Genomic DNA, 13,664 nt, shown 5'->3' on the forward strand with positions numbered 1-13,664 from the left:
GAGAAGTTAAGGAAAAGAACTTTTTTGAAGGGAAAGGACACCCAGATGGATTCCGCAACCCAACAAGTGTACAAGTATAGGTTAGGGAAGTCGCACCTGGTGCTAGGGCGGCAGGATGTGTGTGTGTGTGTGTGTGTGTGTGTGTGTGTGTGTGTGTGTATATATATATGATGTGGGATTAAAGGCATATGGGCCGGTAAGGGGGAAGGGAGGTTCTTTGTGGTGCGGTTGAAAGTTTCAGATCAGGAGATGACCTGTCAGTAAATCATCTTGTTGTCAGCAAACTTACTTCCTGGAACACCAGAAAGAGGAAGCTGTTTTCTGCCCGGGGAGTCAAGTTTTGTGAAATGCTGGAGGCAGGTGCTTTGAAGTTCAGCAGGTCAGTTGTATTCTTCAGAGGCTGGTGCAAAGGGCTGCCTGGCCCGGACTGGCCCAAACAATTAATACAATCACAGACAAGTATGACTGTTGAGGTTTCTGTGCTGGAGAAGGAATTATAAAAATAGTAATTGGTAATAAAGTCATAAGGTGATATCTGTAGTGCACTACAACATCAACCCATGGCTCAATGTCTATCAGTAAATCTTCAATCTTTAAGTAGTTGCTGAGTTTATTCTGCCCGACCTCTCCATTTGCTGATGCTCACTGAAGGGGAAATCAATGTTATTAAAAGTAATATGACTTGATTGTTAGTCATCCCCCCTCCTATATTCATCCTTCTCTACCTATACCTCACAATGCTCTGACTAGCCAACTTGTCAAAGGGGAGGATTGTTCCTGGCAACTCTAGATTAGCATTTATTTTATTTTCCATATTGGGATTGCTCTGAGAATGAAGGAAGACAACATGACTAATAATTCTTTTCAGACAATGAATTTCTTACATTCTGAGGCAATTTCATTTTATAGTTTCAGAATCATGGAGTTTTATAGATTACACGAGATTATAAAAGTTCTATACAACCTTATACCTAGAGATAGAATTTAGAGGTCATCAAGTATGGTCATTGAAGTAGGAATTCGAAGCAGAATTGCCCTTCATGCTTTTTCAAAAGACTCTTAGGAATGCCTAGGTCTCTTGTCATTTATAGTATCAGAATCTTTAGGGGGGCTTTGAGTATTTTCATTTGTTTTTCTATTCTCAGACCCTATGTTAGAGTCAGTAACTGGGAAATTCTAGTGGGTGTGATTGCCTTTTGTGAGTGGTTGAATTTGACAGTAGGAATAACATTTTATTTGGGGAAATTTGTGTGTGTGTGTGTGTGTGTGTGTGTGTGGTGTATTTAGAATAACTATGAGAAAGAGTCTTATTTGGTGTTGGTCAAGCTAATGGCATTATTAAAGTGAACAATTGTTGGATTTCAATGTTCTAGCACATGGATCTCTTTCTTAGCTTAGAGGAATTCACAATAGTCAGTGGACAATAAAGCTTACCTACAACTACTGAGGTTGAGAATGCCATAGGAGATTTGTAGATTCAAAGGGCCTTCAATGGCTGATGGTTTGGGGATGTATCTCCCTAAGCCTGTCTTCTGAGGCAAATCTGTGTGGACTCAAATCTCTAATTTTTTGGTTAGCAGCCAAACACATGAACCATCCACACCACCCAGAGGCCGAATTGCATAGGTAAATGATAAACAGAAAAAAAATAGAATGGAGAGGGATTAGACATTAGAAATACTTATGTCATAGAGCTGGCCTGTAAGGTATTTCAAAAGTGCAATGAGTAAGGTAGCACTTGATTGAGGTTAACATTAATTTTCAATGGGTTATAATTGGTGTAAGGCAAGTGGATTATAGTGTGTTTATAATATTCAGTGTCAGATGGAACAGAATATCCCAAGCAAACAGGTATCTAAGAGAAGGTTTCAAGAAAGCCGAAACCCCTGGAGAGGAAGGGTTGATAGAGCATAATATGCTACCAAGACCTTGGCTAAGTTGGTTGACTTTCAGAGTAAGAGCCACTGTCAATGGGGAATTGAAGTGCTAAAACTTCAATGAGGCAGAAGGCAAGTCAATAAGGAAATGATAGGGATGAAGGGAAAGTTGCAGCTCAGAGGACATGTGGGAACATAGAATTTCTCTAAGCTCAGCACACATACACTAATAGTAGTGTTCTACGTCCTACAACCCACAAGGTGGATGCAACTGAAGCCAGTCTACGCCAATTGAGATGTGTTCAACACCAGGACAGGACTGACCTTGCAGGTGAAAGACAGTACTGACTAATGCTGAATGAGTCTGAGAAGTCAAGGTTGACTTTACCTATCATCAGCTCTACCTATCATCTTTGAACATCTGGATTTGTGATCTAATTCCTAAATGGTTATTGAAGTCTCTGTTTCCTGAAGCCTCAGGCTAGGTGTGTGGCATCTGCCCTCAACATTCACACCTCAAGAAGTCCCATTAGATGCCAGCTGTTCATGATCTAACAGGACAACATAGTCCGTAGTTTTCCTTGCTGGTTGTCATACATTATACACACCCTTAGCCCGTGGTTATCAACATTCCTAATGCCGTGACCCTTTCATATAGCTCCTCATGTTGTGGTGACCCCCAACCATAAGCTTATTTTCATTGCTACTTCATCACTGTAATTTTGCTACTGTTATGAATTGGATGACCCCTGAGAAAGGGTCATTCGACCCCCAAAGGGGTCGCAACCCACAGCTTGAGAACCGCTGCCTTAGAGTAAGCCATCTTGGGGAATTATGTTTTTACTTTTAATATTGTAATTATGGAAATAATGAATGCTCATTGATAATTTTGATATGATATTAACCTGTTTAATATAAAAACATAAAAAGTTCTCATTCCCATTGGTTAAAAACAAATAGTTATCTGGTGTTCTATAAAGTTCTGAAAGAGAGGAAACTATTTGGCCAGGATATATATATATTCCTTCTTTTCAAGGGATTAATTATCTGACCTCAGATGCTCATATGTCTTGAGATGTTTTGGTTTCAGAATATGGGCTAGAGAAGGGATGTGCCAGTCACAGAAAAATACAAACGGTCGTCCTGATGTTTCTCCCTCATGCTGTGCCAAACATCTGGATATATGAAGAGCTGGAGGAATGGACTTTGCCCGAGGGATGAACTTTCCGCTAATAATTTTAACAGATATTTCTCCTTAGCAGAATACGTGTTGAATATACGTCTAATTGCCTTAGCATTTCCAACATTGAAATGATTGGGTAAAGGTACTAGATAGTAAAAAAAATACTTAGAAAAAAAGTGAGAGAGAGTTTTCAAACCATCTTAAATGATTAATTCCAAGAAGACAAAGTCCCTGGATGGCTAACTTCATTTTAAATGCCCCCAAATAACCTGACTTTAGGCAGCTCTTGCTGTACCCTTACCTAGAGGCAGAGGCTTAAAGGATCTGGTTCACTCTCCAAGGGCACTTTGTGGTTGGGACTTCCATAATTTTTCTTCTCTTTGTAAGATGTGCATTGGTAGAGAATTTTGCTTTATTTGCCCAGATCAGGTGCAAAAGCAGTTTTTGCCAAACAATTCCTGATGTTAAAAATTTTTAAATCTACTCAGCTGCTGGAGTCAGTACAGAAGACCACTGAATTTTGAGTTTTAATTTTTAAAATAAGGGAAATCTATTCTCAGAAGTATTTTTCATGTCATCAGCTTACTCTAGAAAGTTGTTTACAATGTGATTTTGTTCAGTTATCTAAGATTTTCAAGTGAAAATATTTTGTTTTAGACACTAGCTGCTTTGCAGAGCAGACAGCTGAATCTTGGTTCAGGGGTTGGTTAGGAATACAGTTGGATGATCTAGTTATAATGGGTTGAAGACAGGTTGGGCCATTCATGATGGTTGTTAGTTCTAGATAAGATGAGGGTGATTCACAAGAATAGATGCAAGTCTCAGTAGACGATGTGCATTTTGGACTGGGAAGGAGGAGTACGTGATGACAGGTAGCTCTCCAGGACAGTTACACTGTCTAGTTATAGGACAGCACAGAAGAACAGGGGCACTCACTAATTGTCTGAGAAGATAGCTGGAGCAGCAAATGAATACCAATAGCTAGTCATCAATATTGAATGAACTATGAGTGAAAATATGATAACCTGTCAGTGAGAATGATGCAGGGATGCTTTGTGGTTTCTTTGTCCCGGGGTTCTGTGACAGAGCTAATGAAGTTTTAATGAAGCAGTGCATTAGGTAACACTAGAAGCATTCATTTAAACAGAAGTTTCATGGAAAAGTGGTATTAAAAGATAATGGAATTTCCCCCCAAGAACTTTTGACACTCCTTCATTCACCATGACAGCAATGGTCCTCAATTTCCCATTTTATTCAATTTCAGGATAAAAGGAGTTCTCCACTCTGGAATTGAGGGAACTTCAGGTAATTACCGATTTGACATAAAACCATAATACTTGTACACGTGTGTACATCATGTGATTTCCAGCATCTGTCTATCACCAAGGCCATCCTTCACAACTACTGATCCTTCTCTGTGTCCATCTTTTGCATTTCTATCACCAGTAATTATCAACACATTTTGCTTGCGTGCCAGATTGCTCTTTGACCTTAGTGGTTGGTTGCTCCATTTGAAGAATTGCAGCAGCAAATGGTCTTCCTTATAGGCATATGGGTATTGTCCTATTGATATAACTGTACTTCAGGATAGATCTTTAGCTCCCTTTACTATATCTTATTTTTAGTAATTTGATGAGTGTAGCACTTGCTTTTTCAAATAGCTTATAATATCAAGTAGCAAGAGTTAATGCCTTATGTATTTTTCACTGTTCTCTGAGGCGTTTAATGCAGTGTTAGTCATGATCATCCAACCCATTTCTACTGCTGAATGTGCACATGCTTCTCACATTGTTTCTCTGTGTCATGATTGTTAACATCTTCATTTCTAATTTCTGCAATGGAGATTAGTAGAGAAGATTAAGAACCTCAGGGTATTAGGTCACATAGATGAGTTATCCAATATAAAAATGTAAAACTGTACTACATAGGAAATAGATGCTTCCATATATAAAATGTCCAAACACTGACTTGAAGAATGAAAGTAGTTTTCATCTATTTGATTTAGATGAATCATTTATCTGTTTAATCCTTGTATGCACAAGGATTAAGAAACAAGCAGCCTCACGTTTCTCCTTAGAAGTGACTAGTTGGTTTGAACTACTGACCTTGGGCTTATGAGCCCACTACCTAACCCACAGCACCACCAGGGTCCCTTGTCACCATAAAGAGTATTCGTAAATATGAGGGTAGACTGTAGAATAATTTAAAATTTTATCATTTTAGTTGGGCATCTAAAAACATAATTCAAATTTCTTGGGACCCATTTATTCTTATGTTTCAGAAAATAGGCACTATGTAAAAGCTTCTGGTTTTTGGAAAGGATAAGAATGTTGCTGTCACTTGGAGAATAGAAGAGTTCACTGTGAAGTTCATGTTAGTCCTGTGGGAAACTGGTGCTGTCAGTTGTAAAGAAGTTTACAATGTATTACATTTTGGCAGAAAAAGTCTTTCAGATAATCATAATGACATTTGAAAAATGGGGATTAAAATAGAGGTCATCCCTTATGTAAAATTATGAGTTGATAAGATGAGAGACAAGCTGCAAAGAATTATCTCATCATAAAGTCGTTAAATGCTGAATTAGATGGTAAGTCTGTATGTGGTTATGTAGAGAAACTCCACAACAGAAAAAAGTAAATAGGGATGTAGAAACAGAGAGGAAGAAATAGATCTGGGCCATGGAAACAGAGGCAGAGAGAGGTAGTCCGAAAAATACACAAGTAGATATATACACATAGTCAGAAGAAGAGATAATTATGTAGGTACAAAGAAGGACACTGAGAAGTAGGACCCTCAGAAAATATAAAATGTTACCATTCAAGACCCCGTGGTCTCTTTGTTGTATTGTTGTTAGATGTTGCTAGGTGCCATCAAGTCTGCTCCAACCAATTCCCTTATGTGGAACAAACGAAACATGACCTGGTACTTTTGTTACTTTGTTACTTTTGAGCCCATTGTTGCAGCCACTGTATCAACGCAGCTCTTTGTGAGTCTTCTTTGTAGCTTACCCTCTACTTTACCAAGCACAATGTCTTATTCCAGGGACTCGTCTCATATACCATACTCAAGGTACTTGAGATGAAGTCTTGCCATCCTCCCTTCCATGGAGGATGTTAACTGTAATTATTCCAAGACAAATTTGCTTGTTCTTCTGCCAGTTTGTGTTACTTTTAATATTCTTCACCAGCACTATAATTCAAATACATTCGTTCTTGGGCAGTCTTCTTTATTCCTTGTTCAACTTTCACATGCCTATGAAGTGAATGAAAATATCATAGTTTGGGTCACACACACCTTAGTCCTCAAAGCGACATCCTCGTTCTTCAACACTTTAAAAAAAGATGGTATGTGGCAGACTTACCCAATATAACATATGTATTAAGGTAATCATTATAACATATGCTTTCTTGATGGCTGCTTCCATGAACATTGATTATGGATCCAAGTAAAATGAAATCCTTGACAATTTCAATATTTCCTTAGTTTATCATGATGCTAAGGAGCCCTGGTGGCTTAGTGGGTATGTGTTGGGATGCTAACTGCAAAGTCAACAGTTCAAAACCAATAGCTGGTCTGCAGCTGAAAGATGAGGCTTTCTATTCACAGAAAGAATTACAATTCTGTAACCCTAGAGGGACAGGCTTACTCTGTCCTGCAGGGTCACTTTGAATAAGAATCGACATAATGACAATAAGGCTTATGTTTTGTTTTGTTATGATGCTTTCCTCTGTTCAGGTTGTGAGGACTTTGGTTTTGTTTATGGTGATTTGAAGTCCATATGGATGGCTACACTCCTTGATCTTCATCAGCAAATGTTTGAAGTTCTCTTCCTTTTCAGCAAGCAAGATTGTGTTATGTGCATATTATAGCTTACTAATAAGCTTTCCCGTAGTGATGCTATCTCCTTCATATACTCAAACTTCTGGAATTAGTTTTCCATGTGCAGGTTGAGTAAGTATGATGAAATAAAGTAATTCTGATGCACAGATTTGCTGGTTTTAAGCCACACAGTATCCCTTTATTTTCTTTGCAAAGTACTCCCTTCTCCTCTTGATTGTGTACAAGTTTTACATGATCACAATGAAGTGTTCTGGAATTCCCATTCTTCTCAATGTTATCCATAGTCTGTAATGATCAACATATTTGACTCTTTTTGCACCATGAATAAAACATAAGTATTCTTTGCCTTGAGGGAAGATCCATCTGATGTCAGCAATGATACCCCTTGTTCCATGATCTCTCCTTAAATCTGGCTTGGGTTTTTCACCACTCCCTGTTGATACATTGCTGAAATAAGTTTTGAATTATCTTCGGCAACATTTTCTTGCATGTGATAGTAATGATGTCTTTAGAATGGGCACAAATGTGAATCTTTTTCAGTTGTTTGCTCTGGAAGCTGTCTTCCAGATCTCTTTTCAAAGACTCCAGGTTCCCAAACTTGTATGTCCTACTTCCCTCTTTTAAGAAAACAAAAAAAAAAACACTCAGTGTCCTCTGTCAATTAAAAACATTTGTACTATAGCCCACAGTCCATGATTAACTGTAGGGTTCTGGTTTTCAGACTTCCTGGATTGTTCCAGAACCCCAGGGTGTAGTATGGCTTACTTTGGAAAGCATTGGTATAGACAAATGGGTGCTGCCAGTGCTTCATCAGCTTGTTGAAATATTTCAAGTGATACCTCATGAATTCCTAGATATTTTCCCCCCATATTAACTGGTGTGCTTAGTACAGCTTAAACTTCTTCTTCCTTTGACATCATTGGCTTTTTATCAAAGGCAGGCTCTGGAAATCCACCACTTCTCTGTCAGTTTGTAGCACTGTGGGCGCAATGATGTTGGAAGTTATGCTACTGGTATTTCAAATGCCAGCAGGGTCACCCAAAGTGAATAGCTTGCAGTGGAGCTTCCAGATTAAGAACTGACAACACAGAAGGAATTGACTGCCCACTTTGGAGGAAGTAGCTACTGAAAACCTTATGTATATCTCTGAAACACTGGCAGATACTGAAGGCCTAATGAATGGAAGGCGAACATTGTTGGACATAGTGATAGAGCACGGACCCCTCGAATCAGAGGACACTCAAAATGTGACTGGGGAGGTCCTGCTTTCTCAGAAAGGAGCTCACCAAAGTGAGGTGAACTGGTTAAAGCCTATGGAAGCAAAGCCTTTGGGATCTTCATTTGCTGATGGGGCACTACTCGAGATGGGGAGAAACAGTTGGAAAAATATGCTGATGATTGGAACTTGGAAAGTGCAAAGTGATTCTAGGAACATTGAACATTGTCAAAAATAAAAGGAAACATGTAAAGATAGATCTCCTTTGCATTAGTCAACTGAAATGGACTGGTATTAGCCACATTGAATCAGAAAATAAGATGATTTATTATGCTGGGAATAGCACCACCAAGAGGAAGGACTTTGCATACATTGTCAAAAAGGAACATTGCAAAATCAGTCTTGAAGTACAATGTTTTCTGTATTAGATTATATCTCTCCGCCTTCGAGGAAATCTAATTAAGACAAAAATTATTCAAATGAATCCACCAACCATAAAAGCAAGCAATGATGAAATTGAAAGCCTCTACCAATGACTTCAGAAGGAAATTGATCAAGTGTGAAATCAAGATGCATTGATAATTACTAGTGATTACAATGAAAAAGTTGGAAACAAGAAGGAAGAGTAATTGAAAATATGGACTTGGTGATAGAAATGAAACTGGAGATCACATGATAGAATTTTGCAAGACCAAACTTCTTCATAGTAAATTCCTTTTTTCAACAACACAATTGATCACTATAAAGTGGATTTCCCCAGATGGAATACACAGAAATCAAATTGACTACATCGGTGGGAAGGGGTGATGGAGAAGTTTAATATCAGCAGCTAAAACCAGACCAGGGGCTGACTGTGGAATAGGCCATCAATTTTTCTAATGTAAGGTCAAGATAAAGCTGAAGAAAATTAGAACAAGACCACAAGAGCCAACCTATATCCTTGAGTCTATCCCACGTGAATTTGAAAACATCTTAAGAACAGATATGATGCATTGAACACTTAACGACAGAAGACGTGATGAGGACATCAAGACCATCAGTCATGAAGAAAGCAAAAGATCATTTAAAAGACATAAAATAGAGAAAGGACCAAAATGGATTTCAGAAGAGACTTTGAAACTTGCTGTTAATCATAGAGCAGATAACGAAAATGGGAGAAATGATGAGGTCAAAGGGCTGAATACAATATTTCAAAGGGGACCTCAAGAAGACAAAGTCAAACCTTATAATGAAATGTTCCAAGACCTAGTGTTAGAAATTCAAAATAGAAGAGCATGTTTAGCATATCTTGAACTGAAGGAACATGAGAAAAAATTGAAGCCTTGAATTTCAATACTGAAAGAATCAGTGGCAAAAGTATTAAAGAATGCAGGAAAGAAGCATCAGAAGATGAAAAGAATATACAGAGTCACTGTATCAAAAACAGCTAGTCATTATTCAATCATTTCAGGAAGTAGCATATAAGCAAGAATCAATGGTGCTGAAAGCAGAATTTCAAGCTGAACTGAAAGCATTAGCCAAAAGCAAATTTCCAGGAACTGATTTGAAGCACTTGCGGATGAAGATCAAGGATTGCCACCTTCAGTATGTATTATGACTTAATGTAAGGAAGATAAAAATCCTCACAACTAGACCAACAAGTAACATCACGATAGATGGAGAAAAGGTTGAAATTGTTAAGGATTTCATCTTGCTTGGAACCACAATCAATGTTCATGGAAGTAGCAGTCAAGGAATCAAAAGATACATTGCATTAGGTAAATCTGATACTCAAAACCTCTTAAAGTACTGGAGAGCAAGGATATTACTTTTTTAGGACCAAGGTGTGCCTGACTCAAGCATGGCATTTTACAGTGCTTCACGTGCATGTGAAAGTTGGACATGGCTAAGAAACATTATAGAAGAACCAATGCATTTGAATTGTGGTGTTGGAGAAGAATATTGAAAGTATTGGGGGGACCAGAAAGCCTGGTAAGGAGCTGGATCAGTGGCAATGAGTGACCCATCATCGATTTCCAGTAAGTATAGTGTAGGTCACTTGGCCAGAGGGCACCTCACAATAGCTGGGATCAAATGGTCAGAGGAGAGGGGAGGGATGATGTCTGCCGAGTGGTAGTCATGTGGACCTGGGGCAATGTCCTACGGAGAGTGGGTGTCTCTGTCAGATGGATATGGCTTACTGATGGGAGGGGCAGCATAGGAGAGGGGAAAGGGAATGGTCAAGTTTGGGAAAACATAGGGCATGTCTGTTGGGGATAGGGAAAGGAGAGCTGACCACCAGGTGTGGGTAGGAGACTGAGGAGGCTTTGGGAATCACTAGGTAGTGAGGATCTTTAGTGTTGTACAGTGGTAAGGAAGAATTGACCTAGGACACCTGGGGGTATCCCAGGAACCCAGGCTGGATGCAATGGAATGCTGGGGAATTGAATCCTGAATCTTCCGGGTGCACGTCATACCGCTACAGTGGTAAGACCCCAAATGGGAACTCCACTGGATGAACTGGACTCCACTCCAGACACACCTATAAACTGAAGACATAAGCTAGAAAACACACAGTGTCTGAGGTAGAAGAAGACAGCGGTACCAAGAGTTGTGTACTGTTGGCTGATAAACAAACAAGGTCTTGGAATATCAACACTCTACATGCTGTATTAAAATACATATTGGAGGAGAAGTAAGATGGTGCCCATGTAAGCAGCCCACACTGTGCGCTCCATGGCGATCAGTGAGCCCAGTGTCCAGAAGAACAAGTGAAAGTATTCTGGTAAGTGGAAAAAAAACCCCACAACAACCTTGAGTGATTCCTCTGTCCAAGAAGCAACCCTCTCCCACATCTACTTTGCCCCAGAGACCTGGAGATCTGCAACCTGATCCCAGGGATTTCCAAGCGCCTGACAGCTGTGCTGCTTCTATATGCCACAGTGGTCACCAACCACTGATTGCCACCCTCCACCCCCAGCCTGGTCGCCACGCCAGCAGCTAGATGGCTGCCCTGATGAATCCCCAACAGCTGGGGCTGGACCACCACATACTCCCCAGCACTCCCCTAGGGGAACCATACCCTTCTCCTGTGGTTCTCCTTTCTCCATGCGGTGGCAGTCCCATTTCCAAGCACTGGCCCTTCCCACCACCCACCCAAGGCCCCAGGATCCCCCCTGCAGTACACCTGCAGTAAATTTGATCACCTCTGGCTTTGGGGGCCCTCTTAACCATTGCCTGAGATAGCTCCACTCCTGCGGCAGCTGTGCCTACCATGCCTGCAGGGGTGGGCACAATGCACACCACTTCCCCACCTCTCTTGGTCCGCTGCTCAGAGAGTACGTCCTTGGTCCAGAAGGCATCCTTCCACAACATATAACCTTGCTCTGAAAACCAGGGGATCAGCATCCTAGTCCCTGGGGATCCCCGGCCCATGCCGGACACATTATGTTAGATCCCACTGTGACCACAACCTGCCAATGGGACCCCTTAGCCTTTCACTGCATTCGGAGATCCTCCCCTCTAGCCACCCACAACAGCAGTAGATAGTCCCAGGCCAGGATGGTGCTTCCCGCCTGGGGCAACAACAGCAGCCCCCACCAGTGCCCTGGACCTCCACCCTGTGGACACTTTCCCCTCGCACCTGCACCAGCAGCAGTAGGGCTGTTTCACGACTTCTCTCAGCAACCCCTCCTGTGGGAGCAAGGCCTCCCCCATCATTGTCTTCAATTAGGTGTCTCAAAAAAAGGCATCAAATCATGGCCTGACAGCCCAGACCAACTCAGCCCATGGGCATACATACAGTCACCAGCCTCACTCCGGTCTCTGAGGCCCCTCATGGCCATTGGCGACCTTGTCACTATGTTACCCTGCCTACACAGCAGTTTGACCCACCGCTATAGTAGGCCACAGGCAGTAGCGCTCAAAAACACCCCTACCAGTCACACAGAGTAAGAGCACAGGGCCCCTTGGTCTCCCAGAAACATGGTGCTCAGCTCTATGAAATTGTCATGTAAACAACAAGAAAAGAGGAAAGACAATTCACAAAAGGAGAGCTAATGATGCTCATAGAAGAATCAGATTTGGATCTGACACAAAAATAAATTCTCAGAAAGCTGCTTGGAGTAATACAGGAGATGAGGGAAGCAATACAGAATAAGGACACAATGATAAAGGAGAGGAAGTCCACAATAGAGGGGATGAAGTCCATGCATCAAAGGGAAAACAGCAGCGAATAGATAAGGTAACAGAAGATATACACAAGACCACAAGTTTCACGAACAGACTAGAGGAGGCTGATAATTGTATCACTGATCATGAAGACAATCAGACAGACCTCAGCAAACAAGAGAGACACTCAAACAAGATAATAAGAGGTGGAAGTAACCTGATATCAATGACAGTTGCTATGAATAGAAACACTATTAGAATAATTGGCCTACCAGGACAAGACACAACGAAGAAGTTGACAGCTAAAGTAGCAAGGGAATTTCTGGAAGCAAACTTTCCCATCTTAATGAATGAGAATCAGAGACTCATACAGGAAGAAGAGAGAACACCAATTAGACTAAACCCAAGAAGAACTCACCAAGGCATATAATAGTTACGTACTCAAACTTCGAGGAAAACAAAAATTTAAGAACAGCAAGAGAAAGGAAGGTGGTCACATACAAGGGCTGTCAGGTAAGAATATGTTCTTACCTATCAGTAGAAACCACAAAGACAAGGAGAGAGTGGAGTACCATCTCCCAAAATCTGAAAGAAAATACCAACTGCCCAAGAATTCTCTACTCTACCAAATAAGCTTTGAGGTAGAAGGAGAGATAAAGGTCTTCCAGAACAAGGAAAAACTCAAAGAATACACTATAAGGCACCCAACCCTATGGAAGATCCTTGCTGATTCACTATGATCAGAAGACCAACATCCACCAGGCACAAGCAAGAGACCACTATATAGCCCAAGTCCATCCAGGAGCCAATGTACCATAACAATTACAAAGATAACACTGCCTCAGAGAGAAAAGAAGGAAAGAATGAAGCCACAAGCACAAACACAGGACACTGATATGAAGGCAGATAGGAAAACACCCAACAGAAAGGCACAAGAAGACAGCAATGCATCGACAGATAGTGATAACTCTAAATGCCAACGGTCTCAATTCACACGCTAAAATAAAAAGCTGGCAGATTGGCTTGCAAAACATAACCCATCAATCTATTGTCTGCAAGAGACAAATCTTAAGCTCACAGACAAAAATAGACTAAGTATAAAAGGCTGGCAGAAAATACACCAGGCAAATGGCAACTATAAAAAAGCAGTGGTTGCAACCCGACCAGTGTCACATGAGAGAAATATCCAACACACATTCCAAATAATGGAATACTGGACGGCCAGGACAAGAGTGAAATCACAGGAAGATACAGCGATGGCCTGACCCCTCAGTACAGCTACCGGCAAGTAGGTCATAGAAGGACTCATACGAATCCCCAAGAGAGAGCCCAGGGCTCTTTGACTCAGGAAGATGGCTCCAGGATCCTCTAAAACAACACGTAAACAGCAACCAGTTCT

Source organism: Echinops telfairi, unplaced genomic scaffold (assembly GCF_000313985.2).
Source record: "Echinops telfairi isolate 266 unplaced genomic scaffold, ASM31398v2 ScPeMD7_1;HRSCAF=3_0, whole genome shotgun sequence".
Lineage (NCBI taxonomy): Eukaryota > Metazoa > Chordata > Mammalia > Afrosoricida > Tenrecidae > Echinops > Echinops telfairi.